General features: G+C 38.1%; 1 pseudogene; it reads right to left on the bottom strand.

Annotated features, from left to right (window-relative positions):
* Positions 1-27688, bottom strand: LOC119804247 (annotated as a pseudogene).

The following is a 27688-nucleotide window of genomic DNA, read 5'->3' as shown; positions in this document are numbered from 1 at the left end:
CTAGTCACCCTCCCATAACCCTGTATGGCTCCCAGACAGCTTCTGGCCTTGTTGCCACTGGGAGGACACATAGATGACAAGGACAACATCACTGGAGCCTTCAGACTCCACAGGGATGGGATACATTTGGAAGTGTTCAAGCATATCGAAAATGGACTGGAACCACACATTTTGGACCCGACATTGACCCTCCTCATTCATGACAAACGCAGGTGCTAGGACCTGTCCTGGAAGTTGAAAGTGAGGACATATTCACCACATCTTGTCTTACTCTGACTAGGAAGACACCATGGGAGCCAGTGCCTCGTTCCAGTACTAACTAGGAAGCCTTGAGTCGAGAGAGCATGCCATGGAACCAAGGATATGCTGAGAAGGCCTGATCCCCTTCAGTGTTTTCTCACTACCCCCAGAACAAGAATGTCCTTGTGGCTGCTTCTGGAGTATCCAGGGGAGGATAGGGACTTAAGAGGCAATGAACTGTCCCTGCTGGTTCCCCTTCCTCAATGGGAATGTGAGGGAGCAGTTCTGGAGGAATAAGTTCCATTGAGTCAAGGAGGCAGCAATGGAGGCAGAACTAAGGGAGAAGGATGCTGACGGCCGGTCAGAAAGGCCCCCATAAGCCCCTTGCAACAAGTGATCATTACTCTTGCTGGGTCCCAGCAGCAGATCCTAACTGGGCAGACTCTGAATGATTCAGGCTGGACAACTCCAGGTTGTCTGTATTATCCTTTGTGAGGAAAGAGGTCCCAGGGACCAGGGAAAGGTCATGGAACAGGGTTGATAGCAAGGCAGGATCCTGGGCTTAGCACTCCTGGATGTCAGACACCCAGGCCTTCACATGAAGTGCATCAGTTGTCTCCAGAATGTACTCTGAAGGACCTTCTACCATAACCAAAAATGTGTTCTCCCTGTCAGGCATCTCTAGGGCCGTGGTTGTGCGGACATCAGTGATAGTAGGACAAGGAATGCTGAGTCAGGGCTGGGATGCCTTGGGTGGTATGAAGAACTCAAGGCAACTTCCTCCTCCTTCACTTTGGAGAAGTAGGCAACACTTTTGCCACTGAGACTGCCCTCCACATCCTGAGGTCTGCCCAGCCACCTCTCCTCCATAATCCACTCCTGCTTGGTCAGGGTCAGCCTCTTCAGACTCCATAAAACTGAGCAGCTCTTCTCTCTGTACCATTTCTGCTCCATCTTTCAAGGTTTCCCCACCACCTCTCAAAGTGGTGAGTCTATCTCTCCCCAGGGGATGTGCCATCACTAGGAAATCCCTTACCAACTAACTGTCCCAGCACCACCAGAGGAGCTGGAGTTGCTCTTTCCACCTAGGACTGAAGGGTCTGGTGTAGTCTCCAGAGGCCCAGCTGGGGACGAAGTGTCCATAGCCCCTTGCCACTGCAGCATGCCTCAGACAGAACTCCTGATTCAGCAACACAGTTTCTTGAAGTTCAGCTTTGAGTACATTGTAGATGAGGAAGAGACTGATGAAGGAAGGGGGCTAGCTAAGTGCTTGGAAAATGGAAATGGATCCAACACAGCCAGGGCCCTGCTCACTCTGCAGCTGTCAAGGGACAAGTCACGTGGTGGTGCAAACTTCACACCAGGGTTCAATGGGGCCAAGAGAGTTGGAAAGAGTGAGCCCAAGGCCTGGGCCACCTCAGTTCCAAAGTGCTGCAGGAATAACTCAGCAAAACTGCCAGAAAAGTCTGTTTCTGCTCCAGTCTCTGCATATTGTGGGTGGGAGGTCAGGTAGAGGCAAAAACAGTGGGCAAGATCCAGGGCAGCAGCTCTTGCATGGGGCTCACAGAACTCTGGCCAACTTGGGGGAGAGGGTGATGGCAGTGCTGGTGGAGAAGGGAAGGCTCATCATCTGGGGAAGGAGCACTGTACACCGAGGTTGCTTGCTCAGTTCCGGGTCGCCCAGACTCAAAATAATCACACAGAAATTGTATTAATTACAATAATGTTTGGCTAATAACTTAAGCATATTTCTAGTTAGTTCTAACATCTTAAACTAATCTATTTCCATTATTCTGTGTATTACCACAAGGCTCTTAGTTTACTGGCAAGTTTCCAGGGCGTCGGTCTTCTTAGGCAGCTACATGGTAGCTCTTTGACTCCTCCTATTCTCTCTCTACATCTCCATTCAAATTTTCCACCTGGATTTACTCTGCTAACCCATTTGCTGAAAGCAGCTTCTTTATTAAACAATGTCAATAAAACATATTCAGAGCATACAGAGGGGAATCCCATATCAGGGCACCATTCATGATGGGCCCCAGGAGGAGTCTGTGAGGAGTGGCAGCAAGGAAGAAAATGGCTAGAAGACACGGGTCAGTAGCAACAACTTCATCTCGGTCCCCATGTTCAGCTCCAGGGTCAAGCTAGTGGAGGTAGTCACTGTCTGAGGAGAGTGTTCCAACCCCAGAAGGGAAAGGGGATTCAACCACAGTCAAATAGCCAAAGCCTTTCCATGAATTAAGAGACTGAATGACACCCTGATGGCTCTTAACTGGTGCTCATGTAACGGGATTAGTTGAGAAGAGAGAGTAGGAGAGGAAGTCCAACAGTCCACAATCCGAAGAGCAGTCGGGACTCCCTTTAAAGCAAGAGCCTTCAGACAATCCCAGAGAGTGGCCCCAAGCAAAAGTCATCAGTTGCTCTCAAGCTGTGAGGGAGTCCATGCGAGGACAAGAACTGAAGGGAAAGGGAAAGTAGTGTTTGCAGACCCAGTATGCTGCTTATAGTGAGGGACTTCTGCAGTTTGTTAGGCCGCAGTTGTATGCTCACACAGTGTCTCTGGGAGAAAAGGACCTGTTGGAGGGTCCTTTATTGGTGTTCTACCTCCTGGGTGGTCAGCCCTTATGTGGAGGTACAGGGACAATCCAATTCACGATGAAGAGTTCTTAACCTGAATGCCAAAGAAGGAAAAGAAAAGAAACTGTAGGGATAGGGAAAAAAAAGCCCCAACTCACCAATGGCTTAGAAAATGAAAATAGGGGTCAACTCACCGAAAACAGCTGAAGAGGGTGTACTCAAGATGCCAGCGGAGAATCTGGATGGGGACAGCAGCAAGCAAGAAAGAAAAATGCCCCAAAGAGGGGAAGGAGGACCAAAAAAGAGAGCAAAAGGAAAGGGTACATCCAGGTCTGGCGCCAGGTGAAGTTTTTGCGGGCTTGTTGCTGCTGCCTGTTGTGTGATCCCTGTTTCCCAGGTTGCAGGGGGTGAGAAGATGCAGAGGCAATGACACAAAGTCCTAGAGATTCCAACACAGAAGCTCTTTATTGTAAAAAGGTCAGGGGTTTTCATGAGGTTAGGAAAATTAAGCTACCGCAAGAACATTTCTGGTTGGTCCTTTTGAAACTGGTACTCACTGCTGGTGTGTTGTGATTGGCTAGGAGTATGCGTCATTCGTTATCATGCTTTTGGTCCACTGACAGGTTGTCTTGGCCAATTTTGCTACTCATTGTACCATCAATATAGATTCATTATATAGTGAGAATACAGCTGACACTCTCTAGGAAAACACCCAACTTGCAAAGCTTTGGGGACCTGCCTTTTTTTTCATGTTTTTTTTTATATTTAAAAATTTACATCTCCTCCCCTCCTCCTCCCCCTTCCCTCCCCTCCCCTCCACCCATACCCCCCTCCCTCTCCAGGCCAAGGAGCCATCAGGGTTCCCTACTCTATGTTAAGACCAAGGTCCTCCCAACTCCCCCCAGGCCCAGGAAGGTGATCAACCAAGCTGAGAAGGCTCCCACAGAGCCCGTCCATGCAGAAGAATCAAAGCCCAGAGCCATTGTCCTTGGCTTCTCAGTCAGCCTCCACCGTCGGTGATTCAGAGAGTCTGGTTTGGTCGCATGTTCCATCAGTCCCATTCCAACTGGAGTTGGTGATCTCCCGTTAGTTCTGTCCCACCGTCTCCATGGGTGAACGCACCCCTCATGGTCCTGACTTTCTTTTTCATGTTCTCCCTCCTTCTGCTCCTCATCAGGACCTTGGGAGCTCAGTCCGGTGCTCCAGTGTGGGGCTCAGTCATTTTCTTCATCTATCGCCAGGTGGAGGTTCTATGGTGATATGCAAGAAATTCATCAGTATGGCTATAGGAACTGGCCTTTTCAGGCTCCCTCTCCTCAGCTGCCCAAGGAACTAGCTGGGGGCATCTCCCTGGAAACCCGGGAACCCCTCTAGAGTTAAGTCTCTTGAATAGTTGCTGTCACTTCTGTAAAAGCCCTGTGAAGCCATAGTACTCCCTTTTGCATAGTGAGATTCATCTTAAATAACACCAGCAGTGTATTATCCAATTATTGGGCATAAGTTCCTTGTATAATGTTATACTAGATGATTTTTCATGTTGATATACAGAATGTATATTGGATGCCCTGATTTTTGGAAATTTCCTAGAGAAAAGAAATTCTCACTCTGGTGCCAGTGGGAACAAAACTGCTGTTTGACCTGGAGGCTGCAACTGCCAGGCTTTGGATTTTATACTACTACAATTTTTCCTTTAGAGGTTACCTTTAGATCACCTTAGATGTTACCTCTAGAGCTAAAAGATTCCATCCACTTTAATTCAGCTAGCAAAATTACAGTGCAAAATTAATATCACTGCTTTCCTCCCACAACATACTATGCTTGCCATGGTTACCACAATGCTGTGTTACTAGCTGCTGTGGAAGGAAGCTGAAGTTCTCAGAGTGCATCAGCACTGTTGTGTTTTTCTTCCCTCTTTTTCTACATTTTTGAATTGCAAAATTCTAGCTTAACTAATCACACAAATGTAGTTAATATACAAACTCCCTCTCTCTCCTCCTACAAATCATAGCCCCTTCCTTTATTTACCCTTGTCAGATATGCCTAGGTGCTTCACAGCCACACCCCCTCTGAGACATAAGCAGTGTTACAAGTGCCTGCTTATCTACCTTATCTGCATTTTGGGCCCTATGAAATCCTTGTTATAACCAGAGAATTGCTAATTATGTCTGTGTGGGTATATAAACTAAAAACATTGTGGGATTGAAAGAACTTCAGGAGAACATTGAGAGAACTATGAGAGAGAGAGAGAGAGAGAGAGAGAGAGAGAGAGAGAGAGAGAGAGAGAGAGAGAGAGAATATAGAACATTGGAGGGAATTTTTTTGAAGGATAAAGAGACATGAGTAGGAAACATGTTTGTGCTGATTTGTTCACCCTCACAAACCTTTTAGTCAATTTTCGCTAGCTGTAATGATCCTTCTGGATTCTGAGAGATTTATGTGACTGGCACCCCACATAAACCTTGATAGTTGATATTTTAAACATGTGTATCTTTATGGTGTGAATTTTATTTTATTTTTACTTTTATTGAAAATGGATTTTTCTTCTATAATGTATTGTGATTATTGTTTTCTTTTTGCTATTCCACACAGTCCCTTCCCAAATTTGCTCCCTGTATCAATTCCCTTTCTGTCTCTCATTTAAAAAGAGAAGGCTTCTAAGAAGGCTTCTAAGGCTTATAGACTGTATTCTATAATACAAACTAAATAAAAATGAATAATAAAAATATTAATAAAAGTTTTGATACAACAAAAACTATCACATCAAAATTGGACAAGAGGAGTAAAAGAACCCAAGAGAAAGAACAATAAACAGAAACCTACTGATTAACACATTCAGGAATCCCATATATATATATATATATATATATATATATATATATATATATATATATATATATATATATATATTTGACCTGGGGCAGATCCATGTAGACCTTATGTATGCTGTTTTAGTCTCTGTGAGTTAATTTAAGATTTAGTTATGTTGATTTAGGGGTGTTTGTTTTTCTTCGTGTCCTCCATCCCCTCTGACTTTTACATTCTTATAAAACTCCCCTCCACAGGATTTTTTTGAGCTCTCATGGAAAGGATTTGATGGAAATCCCATTCAGGCACAGTGTTCAGAGATCTTTCACTATCTGTGTAATGTCTGGCTCTGAATCTCTATATTTGTTCCAGTCTTCTGCAGGAGAAGCTTCTCTGATGATAGATGAATAAGGCATTAATCTATGAGTGCTACAGAATATCATTAGAAGTCATTTTATCACTAACTTTTCCCTCTCTCTTTTAGATCAGTAGTATTTGGCTTTATCCTATATCTCTGGGCTATCTAGTCTCAGGTTATTGGTCACCCAAGCAATGTTGGATATGGATTCTATCATATGGACTGGGCCTTGAATCAAACCAAATTTTGGGTAGTTACTCCTACAGGCTTTGTGTCACCATTGCCCTAGTGTGTCTTGAAGGCAGTACAGCATTATAGATCAAAGGGTTTGTAGCTGGCTTGGTGTTTCTATTTTAAGAGCAGAGACTTTTTGAGGGGCCCACCACCCAGCTCCAAAATAAATCACACAGGGGGGCTTTTTTCTTACTTATAAAAGCCTAGCCTTAGCTTGACTTTTTTCATGCTAGGTTTTATTAACTTAATTGTTATTAATAATTATTCCAACTACCTCTTGTCTCTGTTACTTTTCCCTGTTTTTACTTTTGTATATTTTACTTTCATACTTACTTCGTGGCTGGATGAGTGGATGGGCGGCTAGCCCCAGATGTCATCTTCTCCTTGTCCTCTCTTGCTCCTCCTCTTCCTTGTTTCAATTTCTAATGATACTCTCTGCTTGCCAGCCCCACATATCCTGGCTCCTGCCTTGTTATTGGCCAATCATTTCTTTATTAGGCCATCAGGTGTTTAGATAGACACAGTAACACAGCTTTACAGTTAAACAAAGGCAACATAAACAAAAGCAGCACAGATGAAAAGAATATTCCCAAACAGTTGAGAAAAGGTTTTCTGTGGAGGGAGCCCTCAACGCAAAAAATTCTGCAGAGAGTTTGTTGTAAAATTCCCAAGGATACAATTCTTGTTAACTATCATAAAGCTCATTTTTAGGAATCTTGATGATCACAGTGTTACAGTAACTCTCCAATCCATCCTTCCTGGAAAATATCTGCACCAGTTTCCTTTACCTCTAAAACAAGAGAATCTCCCACTCTGCCTGTGTGTTCATGTTCATAAAACTTTTATCAATTTTGCTGGAGCAAATATATCACAGAGGTGAGAATGATGCTTGAGAAGTTCATAGGGTTAACTATGACTGCCCAAAGGCTGGGGAATGACTTTCCTAACAGGTCCATAAGGAGCAGTGTTTACATACGAAAAAGGCACACACATAGGTCCTATCGTTGATTACACAGAGATAGAAGTCATTCCTCAGAAATCCTTTATTTCCTAAGACAGATAAAATGTTTCTCTAATAATTCTGATAAGAAAATGGTTTTAAAACCTCATCTTTCAATTTAGACAGCCACCTTGCCTTCTGTACTGGGTAATTTTAAGGTGTGTCAGCATATAGCCTGTAAGAGCTGCTCTAGCAGAATGATTGATCCCGGGTAATTTATAAAGGTAGATTTATTTGTCAGATGTATAGAGACTCAGAAGTATAAAATGGACAGGTTGTTATCTGGACATGGCACTTATGTTGCATCATTTTATGACAAAACACATTCACAAGCAATGAAAGTGAGATAAAGAGAGGATATAGACACAGAGGAGGATTACATAGGAGAGAACAGAGGGGAAACAGCAAGATAAGGAAAAATGAGAAAATAAGGAAAGGGAAAGGGGACTAAAGGTGGCTAAGGAGAAGAAAGAACAAGGTGGGGGACATGAAGAGTAACATGATGTGAGAAGGGGGAAAACACATGAGTGCATGCATATGCAAACACACACATGCATGCACATGTACACACACATATGTGTATGTATATATTTATATACACACTTATGAGTGGTTGCTCCCTGACAACATTACAGGGTGTGTTCAAAAATGTTGCTGAAGGAAAAGATTGGCAGAACAATTCTAATGTCTGAGGAGGACCTGTTATTTTGCTTGCAGCTTATAAACCTTAAGACCACATATGATAGTAAGAATCCCATAGAAACCTGAAGCCAAATGAAAAGAAACAAAGTAAATGCAAAAATAAAAAAAATGTAAAAATTTATATGTGCAGACATGGTAATAGTATAATCTGAACTGGTAGAATATCTCAATAATATTATTCAGGCTGGGCCTAGTGGCACATGCCTTTAATCCTAGCACTCAGGAGGCAGAGGCAGGCTGATGTCTGCGAATTTAAGGCCAGCCTGCTCTACACGGCAAGTTTCAAGTCAGCCAGAGCTACAGAGTGAAACTTTGTCTATTCCTATTGCATTGTTTCTTTTATAGACTTCATTTCTTTAAATAATTGAAATGCATTTACTTGGAAAACCAGATGATTACTGACCACCTTGACCCCATTAAAAGCATTTAATGTTCTGAAAATGAATTCACAGAAAGTATTCATACTTTTAGAAACATAACTTTAGGCATTTTGCACATATTTTTTAAAATTCACAGAGCCACACCATGCTATAGTTTGCTCCTATAAAATGAACTGTTAGACCTCTGAGAAACATAAGATTTTAAACATTTATAAAATGACCGTGGTTAAGTTTTCTCAGATTTGCATGTTATTAGAAACAATCACTCAAACATGAGTTACGTCTGTTAAGCTTCATATTTTCCAACTTCAAGTGACCCCAAAGTCTAGTTGTTTCTTATTCTTTAAATCTGAGCTTTAAAGTAACCAGCAGTAAGTACTGGAGAGGAACTTTTTTTTTCTCTAGGACATAAGTGGAATTTCCAAGAACAAAGAAAAAGTTGCAAGGCTTCAGGGAACACATTTAATTGTTTTTCATGTTGAGAAAACATTGTGCTGTTTATTTTTAGGAAAACTTTCTGAGAAATGTATAATCTCTAAGAAGAGTAGAAGCTCATCTGTAATGAATAATTTTAAATGCTTCAAAATTAATGATTGTAATCCATTCTGGAGATGAACAAAGAAGGTAAAATATGTTGGATGGCATCATTTTTGGTGAGTAGGAATTCACATTTTTATATTTAATATTTCATGCTGTAACTTTTCATCCAGGACTTCATCCTTCTTGCAAAAAACCCATATCATCAAATACTCCATTTCTCAAAACAAAAGAGTATTCTTTCATGTAGGCCATTTAATGCCTTCTAGCCACAGAAGCCAAATGATGGCCAGTCACGGATTCATCATAGTGTCACTTCCCAAACTTCAGCTATTGTGCTAAGTTTAAAAAAGTCTATGGTTTTGCATGTTCCCTCTGCCTGGATTACCTATGAAACTTCTGGCAGTTCTGTCTTGGATAGGTACCTATCTTGCGATTCCTCCATACTGTGCAATTCACATAGACACACTCTGAATTACTGTCACAAAGTAAGGTGAGAAGCTTTTGCTTTTGAAAGAAACATGAAGTTAGAATGACTTGAATCAGGGGGTTTTCTGTGAGATTTTTATCTCTGAGTAATGTCAAAAGCTACATTCATAAAGTCTTATCAACATGACTCTTAAACACAAGCTTGACAAGGATAGTTGTAGACATGTCAAACTAGACAGAGGAAAGTCCATGAGGTTTCAACTCTACACAAATAGAGGCAACTTAAAAATGCTGAGAATTCGGAGAAATAGTCTTCCCCAGGAAAGAGCACACTAACTGAATATCCAATACTAAACAGCCATCCCTGTATAAAAACATACAATTAACATTATACATATTGAGCTGGTTATATTTAGGAATATATATATTCATATATATATATATATATATATATGCTTGTCTCAGAGATTAATGACAAACAGAAGCTGTAAATTTGAAAGAGAGCAAGGGGAGACATATAGGAGTGCTGGGGGGAGAAAAGGGTGTGGGGGAAATGATGCAATTATATTATAATACCCAAATAAATAATTTTTAAAAAGCAACAGAAGAACATCAGTGCTGTATAAAATTTTTATTTTATACCCTTCAAGTTTATAGGAAACTTTAGGAATAAAACATAAGTCCTCCAATAAAGTATACAATGATCTATGAAGCAGCATTCTAAAATGTCATGTTGCCTGGGGTTTCCTTACAAGTTGTGGAGTGCCTAATACTTCAGAGATGATCAATGATAAACCAGTTGTGTGGCTCCATCTCTTATCCAACTAGCATTATCTTGTTTTTTCATATAAAATAAGTATATCTATTTAAATTAAACTATAATTACATTTCTCCCTTTCCTTTCTCCCTCCAGTCCCTAGCACATACTTCCTTATTCTCTATCAAAATGAAGACCTCTTTTTCTTTAGTTGTTAGTTATTATTGTTAAACATACACACACACACACACACACACACACACACACACACTTTGTACACTATTCCCTTCATTTGGACTTTTGCTGTATTTTTTCTGACTTTGATGAATTTATCTCTCTTCATTTTATTCTTCTCTCATTCCTGGTATAGGAGGATTTCCTATACAAAAATGATTCCAGGATCCCTAATAGTCTCACAGTAAGAGTAATACTTTGATTCATTTGAGTTTTTCATTTAAATGTTTACCAGATTTCAAAAGCCAAGTATCATTCATATAACCTGTATAATTACTGCTGTTTTATTAAGTTTATCAGTTACAATTTTGATACTTCACATTAGTAATACAGATCAATGATAGAGCAGATCCCTAGCAGGCATATGTCTTATGTTTGATTTCCAAAAATAGTGATAAAGAAGTTTTATATTTCATGTGATGTAAACCTACAGTCATTTTTAATCATCTGGAACTCAATAACTGGCAATGGAACAAGAATATATGGGCATGGGTACATGAGCAAATCCTGCATCAAAACACTCATGAGAATAGAAAAAAAAGGCAAATTATAGTGAACTTTTACACTATTGTCTTTTATTCCCACTTTTATGTGTTTGACATTTATCTGGATTTTCTTAGTTAATCCAATATGTAAAGAACATAAAAATCATAATGGTTAAACACATGCTCACTATATGCCTTATTTTTGTCATAGAAACTTTTCTTGTCCAATCATTAGAACAACAAGAAAAACAAAATAAAACCGACCCACTGCCAATAGATATAGCCTATATTTCAATATTTTATAAGAAAATAGTAAAACTCTAAGATCTAAATAAATGGCAAATGTTAAAAAAAGATTGTGAAAAAGTTGAGTATGCTGACAAGAGTCATCATCATGAGTAATAACTAGAAACCAAGCAGTCTAAAGCTTAGAACATTACAATACATCTACACAGGTAACCATTTTCTATCAGATAAGATTGTGAGCTGGAAGAGTTAAAGACACTTAATTGTGTTCCATGGACTGTGCTGTTAGACTCTGGGTTTGAACTGACATACTAAAAGCTAGGGTGGAAAAGTTTCCCTAACATTTACTTTGCGAGTTCAAGGAGACCAGAGAACATAGTAAAACTTAGATGCTGTATGAAATCAGTTACAAGATTTTTTTAAAGTAATTTTGATACTCCTTTGATATGATATTTTAAGAGATACTATGATAGAACTCTGCACTGGGCTAGAAGATTATATCCTATTTCATTAAAAGGGCTTCAAATTATTAAATTACCTTAACCACACTATATTGAGCTCTAAAGGGGAGCCTCATTGTAGTGGTGATGAGTGAAGACAAAAGGTTGTCTGAATGGCAGGTTTTAGGTCATTGATACAAATAATAGGAATTCTAAAATTTATTTATGTGGGTGAATTTTTCCCTCAAAGTTAATTACATAATATAGTCCTGTATAATATAATACATACATTCTTGAAAAGCCTGACTTTGTTTTGTCACCAATAAATGTGCTACAGATTTTAGGCATATCATGATTTAAAGGAAAGAAAGACTCAAAATGATTACTAATACTTTGTAAGGTCTTACGTCATGTAACTGACATTCATTAAGTTCATAGATTTTTGTGTTTTACAAATATTATTTATATTCTAACATTTTTTTCAAGATAGGGCTTTTCAGAATCACTTTGTAGATAAGAGATTTGCAATTTTTCCTTTCGTTTGAAAATTCCATAAATGCATATGATAAGTTTTGATAAAATTCACTCCATTCCCTCCCCTCCATTTTCCCTTTATCCCCTCTACTACCATTTCCTCCCAATTTCATGTGTTCTTCCTGTATAAACCTACTGAGCCTCTTAGTGTGAAGATGGATGCTATAAAATAATCCCAAACTAGCTCAGAATTAAGTATAATGAAGGGTTGATTATAGGGGTAGACTCAATAGATCATAGTCCTTTGCACAAATAAGGAACAGGAATAGAATCCAGAAGCCAGGAGAGAGAGCAATTGTGCACTTTACCTTGGCATTTATAGTATAAGAGACCACACCCAAGTGGGCTGGTATCTTAAAGGCTACTAGCTGAAGGAGCTCCCACAGCATTAGTGTTGTCAATATATGCATTATTTAGGCTCCCATCTCAAGGGTCACATCTCTGAAGAAGTTTGCATTATTATCTCCTATAGCCATCAAATGCCAGTAGCTTCTCAGCTAAGAATGGGACTTTGTTTCAGATGGTATTTTACACTTTCACCATCAAATATATTTTGGACACTTATCCACAACGAAACCAAAATATCCCTGACAGAGACAGAATTATAAAAAAAAAACAACTACCTTTATATTCTCTTTTATGACCTATGTCAATTACCTGCATTCAGTCCTTCTTGACCATTTTATTATAAATATATCTTACAACAAGTCATGCTGTGGTCCTTGAATGTAAATAATAAAAAATTGCCTATTTTTCAAAAATTTTGTTGATAATATCACTTGATTAAAATTGTTAAACACAATAAGGAGTAAGTGACATTAATTGTCCCTAATCCTCCTGGAAAGGAAAAGGGGAAAAAAAGTCCTCTAGAGAGAAATATAAATCTTTGACTACATAATAGAAATTCAAATTAGAGACCAAATCCAAGATACTAACAAAATGCCCCAAAGAAGGATGGAAGGTCCATTATATCAAATATGAAGAGGTAATAAAAATGTTTCATATAAACTTTTCAAATCAGACAAAAGAATGAGCAATTACTTGACTTTTTTCTCTTATTTTTGAGATTATTGTTACGTCCCCATGGACTCTCTCCCTTTCATAGTAGCATGTCTATCATTTTTGTCCTTGTGCAGCTCATATTTAGGTAGTCATGTTGGTGAGACTTTATGTGTATAGCTTCTGACATTCCAAGCTATGCCACATAGCAAACCCTCTTATCCTCTTGCTCTTCCAATATTTCCAACTGCTTTTCTACAGTGTTCCCGGAGACTGTGGTGGTGGAGTTGGATTGTAGACGAGTCCATTATTGTGACTGGGCTCCAAAACTTTACTGTTTGATTGGTTATAGATTCTTGTAATCGTCTGCTTCTCTTGCACAGAAAAGTTTTCTTGATAAGGGGAAAGAACTATGCTTACCTGTGAGTATAAGGATAAATATTTAGATTGTTGTTAGAGATTAGAATAGTTTAGTATAATGGTAGCTGTAGGTTCTCCTCCAAGATTCATGACTTTACTGGCATTGGGTAGTAGGCTAGGTTTCCAGTATCAGGAATGATTTTCTTCTTGTTGAATAGATTTTTTTTTAATTGAAAATTGATTCTTCTCTTATACAATACATCCTGACCACATACTTAATATGATGAAAGTTTGATTATTATAGGTGATTGTAGTAGCATTTTATTTGTATTTTAATAAATAAAGATTGCTGAGGATCAGAAAAACAAAACAGTCATACTGACCAGCCTTACAGACTAGGCAGGGATGATAAATTCCTTTTATCCCAGTGGTCAAAATGACACACACCTTTAATCCCAGTAGCCATGCATGTCCTTAATTCCAGAACTAGAGAGCATTGTAAAACATGAGGAAACAGCATTCAGCCTCATTCTGAGATTTCTGGAGGCAGGATTGCCATTTTGTACTGAGGTAGAGCCAGTGCTGGCCGTTTTGCTTTTCTGATCTTCAGGTTGAAACCCAATTTCTGTCTCTGAGTTTTTATTAATTGTGTTTTAGATGACTAACTACTAACCTATATTTTTTAATTGTACATTATATTTTTTAAATGAGCTTTCCAAGCCCAATACATATAGTATAGTCAAAATAACTTTAAATTTGTATCAATAGACCAAAATCCACACCAATGTAAAATATTTTCCTATTAAAAGTCAATTTTTAGATTAAAGTAGATTCAATAATCTATCCTTTTATCTTATAGTTTCTATATTGCATCCCCCTTTTTTTCTTTAGGAAGAGGTAATGGAATTTAACTATTTTGTATAGCTTTTTTCTTGACTATGACCAATAACAACTTGTAACCAATTCTTTTTTTTTTTTTTTTTGGTTTTTCGAGACAGGGTTTCTCTGCAGCTTTTTTTAGAGCCTGGCCTGGAACTAGCTCTTGTAGACCAGGCTGGCCTCGAACTCACAGAGATCCGCCTGCCTCTGCCTCCCGAGTGCTGGGATTAAAGGCGTGCGCCACCACCGCCCGGCTTCACCAATTCTTTTTAAATAATAATAAACATCTATAACACATTTTTTTTCTGGAATGTGGGCATCATTCTCTAAACTACTTTCTGTTGTTTGGGGTTGCTGATACCTTTGGACCACTCAAAAATTAAGGATAATGCTTAAATACTGGCTAAAGTAGACTGTGCTGCTAGATCATCTCAGCCAGCTGCTTTGAAACTGTTTTGGATGCTGATTTTTATTTCTTTGGTGTCTGGTCCCTTTGCTTTGAAAATACATGAATTTTAAAGGTAGCATACATGCCAATACTAATACAAGTATAGACTGTGCATTATACTCAAGTCAGCTAAAGATGACTTTTGTTATGTGTTTGAGCAGGTTAAATATACACCATATGCCATGTGTCTTGTAGTTCATTTAGGTTTATTTCTTTATGTGTGCTGTCAGGAATTTAGGGAGTCTCCCCAATCAAAGATGATCCATATCAACCTGGAATGAATCCACAACCTCTTATTTTCTGTGGAAATAAAAGGCTGAGTAGTGGTGGTGCAAACCTTTAATCCCAGCACTTGGAGGCAGAGGCAGACCTCTCTGAGTTTAAGGCCAGCGAGTTCCAGGACAGGTCCCAGAGAAAGCTATAGAAACACCCTGTCTTGAAAAACCAAAGAAAAAAGCAAAAGCTTCTTCCCCAAAGTAACATAATTTTGAGATTTTTTTTTTTAAAATCAAGACATTTTAAAAATATATAGGTTGGCTTAATCCAGCAGTTTTCATAATCCAATGTATTTTAGCAGCTGTTGTTCCTTTATTAGTAATTAGAAAATCTAAAGACAACACAATAATATATAGAATTCAGACTCTGTGTATTTCTCATCTTTGCATGGATTATTATTTTTTAAATTTTATTTTACTCCTTTTTAGAGACTTTATTATTTTTAAACTATTTTTAATCAATATACATTTTCTCTCTCCTAAGCACACACACACACACACACACACACACACACACACACATATGCACACTGAAACCCATTTAGAATTCTTTTCATCTGGATCTACCTTTACAGCTGTATATCTATCTCTTTCTGACCATTTGAGCCTTTAAACTGCTAAGGAGCATGACTTTGAACTTCTGCCTTGGTTGCTACTTGGTCTGTGAGAGAGGAGCTCTATGTCCAGTTGGCCTGGCCAAAAGTCACATTTATTAAACAGTAAATGCATTCAGTACTCAAACTCTGGGATGCTGGTACATACACTGAGGCAGGTGTTCTTACTTACTTAGCTGGTTTTTTTTTTTATTTTGTTTTTAGCTTTCTCAGGCCCTATGTAGAAATTTGCACTCCAATTTGGAATGCCATTCATAGGCATACTTTTCTTTCCTGCCAGTCAGTTCCTAAATAACCACCCAGAGACTTAATATTAATTATAAATGTTAGGCTGATAGCTCATGCTTGTTACTAGCTAACTCTTACATTTTAAATAACCCATATTTCCTTTTCTGAGATCCTAGTATAATTGCATAATTTTCCCATTCTCTTTACTCACTTCAAACCTTCCCATATATCCCTCTACATTCTCTTTCAAACTTCATGACCTCTCAGCCTCTTTTATTATTAATTGCTGTTAAATGAACATATACACAAACATACACGCATAAATACATATACCTGAATAGATAAGTACAAAGTGCTTAGAAAAATATTACTTGAATGTGTATTTTCAATGCCGACCAATTTTTTCATTTTTCTTTTTTTGTTTTATTACTTAAAAAAATACCAATCCAAATTCTCACTTCCTCCCCTCCTCCCACTTCCCTCCCACTCCCTCCATACACCTTCCCCACATCCCTCTCCAATCTTGAGAGGGCAAGGCACCCTGTCCTGTGGGAAGTCCAAGGCCCTCCCCCTTACATCCAGGCTTAGGAAGGTATACATCCAAAGAGTATAGGATCCCAAAAAGCCTTTACATGTAGTAGAGACAAATCCCAGTGCCATTGTCCTTGGCCCCTCAGTCTGCCCCAACTGTCAACCACAATCAGAGGGACTAGTTTGATCCCATGCTTGTTCATTCCTAGTCCAGTTGGAGTTGGTGAGCTCCCATTAGCTCAGGCAAATTGTCTCAGTGGGTGAACCCCTCATGGTCTTGACTTCCTTGCTCATACTCTCCCTTCTTCTGCTATGCAACTGGACCTTGGGAGCTCAGTCCAGTGCTCTGATGTGGGTCTCTGTTTCCATCTTTTGTTGGATGAAGGTTCTATGGTGATATTTAAGATAATCATCAGTTTGACCATAGGGCAAGGCCAGTTCAGGCAACCTCTCTATTGCTTAGGGTGTTAGCTGGGGTCATCCTTGTGGATTCCTGGGAATTTTTCTAGAGCCAGGTTTCTTGCTAACCCCAAAATGGCTCCCTCAATCAAGATATTTCTTTCTTTGCTCCCATATCTGTCCTTCCTCCATCTCAACTATCCCATTTTCTCATGCTCTCTCCAACTCTCCCCTTTTCCCCTCCCCTTCCTTCTACCACCCACCCCCATTCTCCCAAATTTTGTCAGGCGAACTTGTCTGCTTCCAGATGGATCTATATATGTTTTTCTTTGGGTTCACCTTATTACTTAGCTTCTCTAGGATCAGGAACTATAGGCTCAATGTCCTTTGTTTATGGCTAGAATCCACTAATGAGTGAGTACATACCATCTTCATATTTTTGGGTCTGGGTTATCTCACTCTGGATAGTGTTTTCTCATTCCATCCATTTGCATGCAAAATTCAAGATCTCATTTTTTTATCACTGAGTAGTACTCTATTGTGTATATGTGGCACACTTTCTTTATCCATTCTTCCATTGAGGGGCATCTAGGTTGTTTCTAGGTTCTGGCTATTGTAAATAGTGCTTCTATGAACATAGTTGAACAACTGCTTTTGTAGTATGATTGAGCATCTTTTGTAACCCATACTTCTTATCTACCATCTGCCATGTGGTGATATCTTTTAACAGGACATGTTCTGCTCTCAATTCCGAAGACTCTGCCCTTCTTCCTGGTAAGGGGAAGGGTCAACTTCCTCATCTACTACAGATGGTGAGTGGTGAAGGGTAGGAGGGCATCTCTCCGCTGCCCATACTGCTGTATGACTGATGAGTAGTGAGGCAGCTCTCCCACACACACAACTTCAGGGCTAGCTCACCCACACCCAGCCTACAGGGTTGCTCTATTGTGCTGCTCTGGCAAGGTGCAGGGACTGTTTTCCTAAATGCTGCAGCTTGTGAATGGCAGGGGCACCTTTGCCACTCTTATGACCTCAGGGACAGTTCTCCTACCCATCTCAGGCATAGAGGGGTAGGAGGTGGGGTGGAAGGAAAGGCATCTCTTTCCCACCCATGCTGCCATATGGCAGATGAGGTACTGGGGCAGATCTCCTATGTTCTCAGGGTCAGTTCATCCATGCCCCCTGTCAACATGATCAGTTTGCTGTACTGTCCAGATGAACTTTCCCAAGTGTTGCAGCTGATAAGGGTGAGGGTCAGCAAGGTGGTAGAGATGCAAGGGGGAGGGAATCTTTTCCTCACCTCCACTGCCACAATGCAGGCAAAAGAGGTGGTACCAGCTATGACCCTCTCATTCCTTCAGGGCTGGCTCACCCATGCCAGACTACAGGGTCAACTTTACTGAGCTGACCAGGTGAGGCACAGGGCTCATTTTTCTGAGTGCTGCAGCAGGTAAGACATTGGGTCAAGTTCTCCACCTGCTACAGATGTTGAGTGTTAAGGGGAGGAGGGCATCTTTCCATCACCCATGCTACCACATGGCAGATGAGAGGGATGCAACTTGCTCTCCCATTGTCATGCCCTCAGGGTCATTTCATTTACGCCTCTGTGAACAGAGTCATCTAGCTTTATTATGTTTCCCTGGTGAGGTGTAGAACCCTCTCCCCTAAGTGCTTCAGCTGGTGAGGACCAGGACCAGTTCTTCCTAATGTTGCAGCCAGTGAGGAATGGGAAAAATGTTGTACAGCCTTATCTTCTTGGCCTTTGGTGGTATCAGGAGTCAGGGACATCATCACAAACTATGGCTGTATCATGGACTTGAACCACGATATGGGTGGCAGCATCCCAGGCCCAGGCATCACCATGGCCCTAAGTGAAATTCTCTCTCTCTCTCTCTCCCTCCCCCATATAGCATCATGCATTTTTGGAGCTTGGTGTGGATGTCCTAGGCTATCGTGTGGGTCTCCTTGTCTTCCTCAGTCTGACAAGGCACTAGAGAGGACCTTGCTTTCTCCTCGGAGCTTGGGGCAGAATTTTCCAAGCCTGCATGTGGGTCTCTTTGTCTCACTAGTCTGTCATCTCTGTTTTCTCTTTTATGGAATAATTAGAGGAAAACTGGCAGTAACTCTTCTTTAAAAGTCTGGTAAAATTACATAATATGTGCTAAAACCATCTGCCCCTGTTTTGTTTTCTTGGAGACTTTTAATGATTGCTTCTGTGTCACCAGGGGTTTAGGTACATTTCAACTGTTTACCTGATCTTAATTTAACTTTTTAAGTGGTACCTATTGAGAAGATTATCCATTTCTTTTATATTTTTCAATTTGAGCTAATGATTCTCTGGATTTCCTCAGTATCTGTTATGTCTCTGTTTTCTTTTCTATTTTTATTATTTTATATATTCTCTCTCCATTTTTTTAGTTAGTGTGGATAAGGGTTTTTCTATCTTGTTCGTTTTTCTCAAGAAACCAAATTGTGTTTCATTAACTCTTTTTATTTTTTTCTTTGTTTCTATTTTGTTGATTTCAACCCATAGTTTGATTATTTCTTGTTGTCTACTCCTCTGTGGTGTGCTTACCTCTTTTATTTCTAGGGCTTTTTGGCAAGCTATTCAGTTGGTCTTAAGTGCATTTAGAGAGTTGTTGGCTACCACTAATGTATGCATGACACTACTACACCCTTAGAGTACTTGGGCCATGATGGTTATTGTTATGATTCATAGACATCATAGCTGGGTAGGACTGTTGGTTGCCTTCCTCCTTTGAAGCCTACATGGTGCCTCCTGGTACCATGCAAAGTATACTTTAGGTAGAAGGCAATCAGGTTATTTCTAACTCAGGGACCTCTGAGCACTGCATCTAATCTAAAGTACATGGTACCTTCAGCAATAGGGATTTACTTCCCACCTTGGCGGTCAAACAAAGACCAATAACAAAAGCATGCAATATTTGGGTAATGTCTTGGAAAACCTTCAGCAACAACTCAAAAGAGAGCTTCTCATGCCTAGTGGAAGTATTTGTGCCTTTGTTAGATTGCCTTGGGCTCCGAAAGGGAACATAATCAGTCCATATTACATTAATTTCCTCTTCATTTTCTTTCTTCTAAACCCTCCCATCTTTCCTCCATCCAATTCCTCCTATATCCCTCTCATTCCTTCTCAAATTGGTGGCCATTTTAATATTTATTTAATATATATTAAATATATCATATATATCACAATTATATAGCTATACCTTCTGAATCTGTTTATGATTTCAGGGGACAATTTTAGATAGTACAATCAAGAAGGAGTCCAAATAGGCTTTTTTTTTTTTTTTTACAAAAAAGAGAGTGACAAATGATCTAAAAGAATAATTGACTAACACATTTAGCCATTAGGTTGATGCACATCAGAAATGTACTTAGATTTATCTCTCCCATGTTACAATGTATATCATCAAGAAAAAAAGCAATGAAATATTCTGACAAGAATACAAAGAAAAATAAAAATATATTTTGGTGGGAGTATAAATTAGATCAACTACTCTCAAAGTTAATATAGAGTTGTATTAAAAACTTAAAAATAAACAAATGAAATATGACTATACCACTTCGTATCAATGTTTGTGAGGGCATGATGCACAATAGCTATGTTACAGAATCCGACTGTTTCCATCAATAGACGGAATGAAAAAATGTGAGATACAACCATATTCAAATGCAATGATGCTTTCATTCAGCCACCAAGAAGAACAAAATTCTATCATTTGCAAGAAGTTAATGTAACTGGAGGGCATATTCTAGAGCAAAATAAGCCATATTTGAAAAGTGAAGCATCACACAGTTTTTCTTTTGTGTAATATTTTGTAAATAAGCCAAACAAGTAAAAGAGGGTTACTAGTGACACGGAAAGAGATATAAGGATTTGGTGAGCTCCCATTAGAACAGGCACACTGCCACCAAATCCAGCTGGTCCAGGACTGAAAGAGCATATGATCAAACCAGACTCTCTGAATGTGGCTGACAATGGGGGCTGACTGAGAAGCCATTGATAAAAGTACTGGGACTTGTTTCTACTGCATGTACTGGCTTTTTGGACCCTAGTCTATTTGGATGCACAGCTTCCTAGGCCTGGATAGGGGGAGGGCCTTGGACTTCTCACACGGCAGGGTTCCCTGCCTTCTCTTAAGGAGGGAGGGGGAGGGAGGAGGGTGAGTGGGAGAGTGGGAGGGGAATAGGAGGATGGCAGGAAGTGTAAATATTTGAATGGAAAAAAAGATATAAGGAATGTGAGGAGGCTATGAGAGGGCATCATAGGGATGAATATGATCAAAATACACTACATGTGAGTATAAGAATGAAACACAATGTAATATATGACTATATATGTTAATAATATTAAAATTAGTGCACACTTATGAAAGTAATTGATGCAAAAATATTAAATTGCACATTATAATTTGCAAAACTAGTGTACAAATGATCACCGTAGAGACACCAGGAGCCTAGAAAAACAAATATCAATAACCAATTAGAATGTAATAGAGAATATATCTTTAAAAATTCCAAAATATACATAATAAAGGTCTTCTTATATTCAAATAATAAATGGACTGAGAAAGAAATTAGGGAAACAGTAGCCATAAACAGTATAAAATACCTTGGGATAACGTTAACAAAGCAAATGAAAGACCTGTATGAAAAAAAAAATCATGTCTTTTAAGAAATTGACTCTCCCACACTCATTGAACAGAAAATTAATATAATGAAAATTGCTATCCTACCAAAAGTTATCTACACGTTCAAAACAAATACCCCCCAAAATTCTAACACAATTCTTCACAGACCTTAAAAGGACAATAATGAATTTTATATGAAAAAAAAAACCCAGGATAGGTAAAATAATCCTGAACAATAAAAGAACTTTCAGAAGTATCATCATCATCCCTGATTCCAAGCTGTACTATAGGGACATAGTAAAAAAAATTGAATGTTATTGGCATAAAAACAGACAAGTTAATCAATGTAATCAAATCAAAGACTCAGACATGAATCCACACTTCTATAGACACCTGATTTTTATAAAGAATCCAAAAATAAGCCGGGCGGTGGTGGCGCACGCCTTTAATCCCAGCACTCGGGAGGCAGAGGCAGGCAGATCTCTGAGTTCGAGGCCAGCCTGGTCTACAAGAGCTAGTTCCAGGACAGGCTCTAGAAACTACAGGGAAACCCTGTCTTGAAAAAAAAATCAAAAAAAAAAAAAAAGAATCCAAAAATACACAATAGAAAAAAAGAAAACATCTTCAAATGTGCTGATCTAATTGGGTGTCTGCATGTAGAGGAATGTACTTATTGTCCTGCACAAAAACCAAGTCCAAATAAATCAAAGGCCTCAAAATAAAACCAGTCACACTAAGTCTATTAAAAGACAACATAGGAAGCAGCCTTGAACTCATTGACACTGGAGACAACTTCCTAAACAAACACTGATAGTGCAGGTACTAAGATTGACAATTAATAAATGAGACCTCATGAAACTGTAAAGCTTCTTTAAGGCAAATGACACTATTTATAGGATAAAACAGCAACCTACAGAATAGGAAAAGATTTTCACCAACTCCATGCTCAGAATGGGTGTTTAGTCCCTTGTGGGTGGTGTTTTGCCTAAGTGGGTGGTACTGGAGTATATAAGGAAAAACTGAGGAACAAAGCAGTAAGCCATGATTCTTTCACAGCTCCTGCTTCAGTTCATTCTTCTGGGTTTGTGCTTTGCATTCCTGCTCTGATTTCTTAAGATGATAGACTGCCATGTGGAAGCATAAGCCAAATATAACCTTTTCTCATGTTTGGAAATACAAATAGAAGCATCACTTACCCTTAAACATTTTGCAGATATATTTCCTTATATGTAGCTTCAAAGATGACAACCAAACTCACTCCTCTTTCCTATGATTTACATCAATTATTGGAATAATTAAAATAGTAAAGTAATGCAATATTAAGAATAAGATCTCTATCTTTCCTTAAGTATATATATATATATATATATATATATATATATATGTATGTATATATATGAGAAACTATATGAATATGACTTAAAGGGGAATCAAAAAGTGAAGATAAATAAAGTAAAATAAAACTTTCTATGTCTTAGATTTTGAATATCACATTCTCCAAATTACTCTAATGAATATCTGAGCATGAGTCAGAATCCTCTTGGTTTGCATTTATAGCTATAATTCACATTATAAGTAAGTTCACAATCCCTATAACCTTCTATTCCTCTGAAGTAAATGCAATAAACTTCTCTACTACAATCAAGAGGAGAAATGGGGCAATTTTCTCCACATAATAATTCCATTATTTCTACTCATATTTTCTCATATAAGACTAATTGATTTATAATTTGATATGATAGGATTAATTTAATTGGTAGAGGATAATAAGTTTTAATAAGCCAGGGTAATGTGGGATTCTTCTCTTTATGTTGTCAATAACATTGGTTAATAAAGAAACTGTCTTGAGCCTATAGCAGAGCAGGGCAGAAGAGAACTAGGTGGACAAAGCTAAACTGAATGCTGGAAGGAGGAAGGCAGAGTTTAGAGGACAAGCCATGGAGCTGCTGCCAGAGGTAAGTATGCTGAAACCTTGCAGGTAGGCCACGAGCCTCATGGTAAAATATTAAATACTGGAAATGGGTTAATACTAGATATAAGAGTTAGCTAATAAGAAGCTACAGCTAATGGGCCAAGCAGAGGTTTAATTAATACAGTTTCTGTGTAGTTATTTTGGGACTGAGCAGCCAGGAACTAACTAGCAGCCTCCCTACAACAAATTGGTGCACCAACTTGGTCGACTAAATCTACTTAAAACCTGAGAAGGCTTAAAAAGGAATCCTAGACACAAAAGAAGAGAGTTAAGTATGGTTTGGTAGTGGCATTTTCTTGGGTGGGCTCTCTTTGCTAGAAGCAAGCAGAAGCATGGCTCCTTTAAGAGAGGTTTTCCTGATTCAGTACATTATCAGAAAAAACTGCATTGTTTTGAAATTGTGGCTTCCTGGGCCATGCTACCAGTGCAAACTCTGATGAGGTTCAGCTAGGGAGCATTTAAATGGGTTTTGTGAGCAGAGTGCTATAACTTGAGTAATAGCAACACAGACAAGCTGTATGTCTAAAAATGTGACAATGTACATGGCCCTCAGAGGGAGCAAATAGCTCCACCATGCTGGACTGGGCAGGACAAGCAAGCAGTGCCATATTTCCCCTAGAAATGGCACCACTTAAGTTCATAAGAAGGGTTTAGCATTTGAAAATGCACTTTGGGCCAGAAAATAATCACAGATACACAATAAGACAAATTCATATTTAAAAAGACCTCTAAAAGAGACACAGTGTATTTAAAAATGTACATAGGCTTGGGAGAAAGAAGAAAAATATAGTATAGACAGTTATAAAAGGAAGTAAATGGTTTTAGAAAATAAAATAAAGTCTTTAAAGAGACAGAGTACAGAGAGTCATAGATTAAAAGGAGTAAAGAACAATAAGCCACGTAAAGATGGAATGTACACAGAGAGTCTGGATTACATATATTATTGTGTTTTCTTTGAATTTTTTGACTGTGATGGAGCTAAGTAACCAACATAAAGGTATCTTGACTTCAAAATTTGAGTCTAAGGATATGTTGCTTTGGAAAAGAGGTTCTTCTTTTGTTTCCACAGAGGATGAGAACCTATGGAATCCTTCCAGACTGATATGGTTTGATGGATCAAGATACCCTGAAAAGTCACCTTGAATACCCCTCAAAAATTACTTCACCCAATAAGCAGCAGGAAACAGTTTGGAGAGAACTATGCCCAAATTCCCTAAATGATTGTTTACATTTAAAGGGGGATATGCTATAGAGATTTGCATTGGTATGAATCTTGGTTAATTGATACAAATTTAAGTCAATTTTGTTATGCTGTGTATATGTATTTCTGATCTTAATTAAGGTATTGTGTTTGTCTAGCTCATTTAAAAATGCAATGTATAATAAGAAATATGTTAATAGAGAGTCAACTATAATAGTCAAGTTTGTAGTCATGTTAGTTATGTTTTCAAAATATATAGAGATATATTTCAGTTAGATAGGTATCCCTCAGATCTTTTAGAGACCTTCAGAATATGGCATTTAAAATGTTTTAAGAACTTAAGACTGTTCATGAAACTGAGAAACATCTGCTCCTGGCAGCACCAATCTACTTCAAGCAGAAGATGGGCATCAAAGAGGTTCCTTATGGAGTTGGTTAGTCATTGGGACTACTTGATGAACTGGACATGCAGGACCCACAGAGAAATGACTGCCAAACTTGCCTAAATGTGGGATGATCCTTTGAGGTTCCTGCTTCATGAAAGATTCTGCCAGACATTCTGCAGGACACAGAAGAAATTGACTGAAATCTGCCAATATAGGTGGGATTTTCTTTGAAATTTTCTGCTTCATTGAAAAGTCTACTGGATACTATGGACCTGTGGGCTGAAGACTGAATGCACCAATGGTACAGAAAAACTTTGGGTGACTGTCAAGGCAGTGAGATGCCTCTGTCAATTCTAGAATTTTGGAAGTTGTTTACAAAGAACTTACTGCTTACTTAGGTAATATATCATTCTGAATTCTTTGATGGAGATGAAGAATAGAGAGTTATAGTTATAGTTTTGTTAATTATGATAAAAGATAAAGTAGAGATAAGTATTATAACTATAATTCTTATTTAAGGTTTATGTAATTTTACTATGTGAAAGTTAAAACCTTCCTTTTTATTTAAACAGAAAAGGGGAGGTGATGTGGGATTCCCCTCTGTATGCCATGAATACCATTGGTTAATAAAGAAACTGTCTTGAGCCTTTAACAGAGCAGGGCAAAACAGAGATAGGCAAGGAAAACTAAACTGAATGCTGGGAGAATGAAGGCAGAATTTAGAAGATAAACCATGGAGACAGACACGCTGAAATCTTGCCTCGTGGTAAAATATAAAATACTGGAAATGGGTTAATACTAGATGTAAGAGTTAGTTAGTAAGAAGCTAGAGCTAATGAGCCAAGCAGTGATTTAATTAATAAAGTTTCTGTGTCGTTATTTCGGGACTGAGCAGCTAGGAACTAACTAGCAGCTTTCCTACAAAACAAATCTTCTTGTTCAATGTCCATCTGTTCTCAACATCACCTTATTGTTTTGTAGAACAATTCTTTGTTCATATTGGGAATGATGGGGAAAATATTCCATTTCTTCTCATATAATTTTAGAATCTAGAAATTATAATAATATGAGGTAAATGTTAAAATAACCACTATGCATTACAGGAAAATATGAAAAATAATTGAGAATCATAATAAAATTTCTGAGACAAGTTATTTATAATTTAAGGAAACATCAAGTCAGTATGTGATGCAATTGGATTTAAGTTACATGTGAATTATGTGAGACCATAGAATTGGTGAGTAGAAGCTATGCAGAAGTAGTGTTAAAGGAGAACTTTGAAAGCAAAACCCCACTATAGGAGAAGGTTGCAAATTAATCTGTAGTACAATCCAATGCCTGAGCATTTGGTAAAATTGGAAATGGCAAATGGACTAAGTACAAATCCTCATTTATACTTTAATTCCTGAGAAGACAAATATCATAGATTCTCTGTAATATGTGGATCTTAGCTTCTAATTGTTAAAAATGTGCATCTATGGGAAAATGTGACTTTTCCTGGGTTGAATCCCCAGTACCACCAATAAATATGGGTGGGGGGAGGGCAAGAGTAAAGAAGAATAATGTATTTCCATATGTGAGTTTTAAGGAATGCAACAAATGTTAATGATATACAAAGCCTCATCAAGTCAACTGTATAATAAGTAAACTACAAACCATAAAATTCTCTTTTCTCATATTATTATGGTAGTGATGGAGTGAGGATATATTACTAATCAGAAATCACCTAGGCCTGTGCTATCCCACTATAGTCACAGTTATGTAGATATGCTGATCTTTATTTGTTTTCCTCCTCAATACTTCTAAGTGCATTACAGATAATTTATTAAAGTATTTTGCTGAATTTATTGGGATTGGAACCATAGTAGAGAAAAAGAACATCAAATAAATGGAGTAAATAATGAAGAAATGAATTTTTTCTAAAAAAATGAATATCCAAGTTTATGATGTTTACTTTGTTTCAAAGGATTGAAGAGAAGCACTGGGGGAAATAAAAAATAATATTATATTATTAAATTCTCAAATTAAATTTAAATTTAAAAATAAAACAAATAAGTTTCTTTGAACATTTTATGTATAGTTCTATCTGCTCAAGGATCAAAATGTGAAAACATATTTACATAAGACAACTGGATTCAATTTGTCATATCTTTTAAAAATTATACAGATTTGTACTATAATTTCAGCCTGGATTTCTTCCACAAAACACTATAATCAAATATACTCTATTTGGCCAGAATCTAATTTAGTAATCATCCTACAGAAAATACTGTCTCATTGAAACTGTACTTTTCTTTCCCAAGGGCCGAATCAAAATAATTATAAAATTTTTTGATTTTCATGAAAAATAAAATCTAATAGAATAACTTAATTCATCATTTTCTTAGTTATTGAGTTTAGCAAGAGATGTTTAACAAAATCAAGTGTGTATGACAGAGAAAAGGAAAAAAATCAATAAATATGTATCCTGAGTGACATTTCCTACACTAAGTCCACTGCTTCAATTTTTAGCTTTCTTGTCTCCAAAGACTCTTTAGAAACAGACTTGTTCCAACATCAGAAAAAGTATGCAGGTATTTGCCCTTTGTGAAGAAACCTTTTATTAAAAAAAAAAAAAAAAAAAAAAAAGGACCCATGATGGCGACCTGGGGAATTACTGAGAACACCCAATCAAAACTTTTCACACAGAGATACCCAATACCTGTGATTAGACCTAGAGGACCAGCTTTCCTATTTCCTGTGGACTTCCCCAACAAGAACCTCGGAAATAAACGTGTTGACAT

This window comes from Arvicola amphibius, chromosome X (genome assembly GCF_903992535.2).
Source record: "Arvicola amphibius chromosome X, mArvAmp1.2, whole genome shotgun sequence".
NCBI lineage: Eukaryota > Metazoa > Chordata > Mammalia > Rodentia > Cricetidae > Arvicola > Arvicola amphibius.
This window is presented reverse-complemented; position numbering and strand designations above follow the sequence as displayed.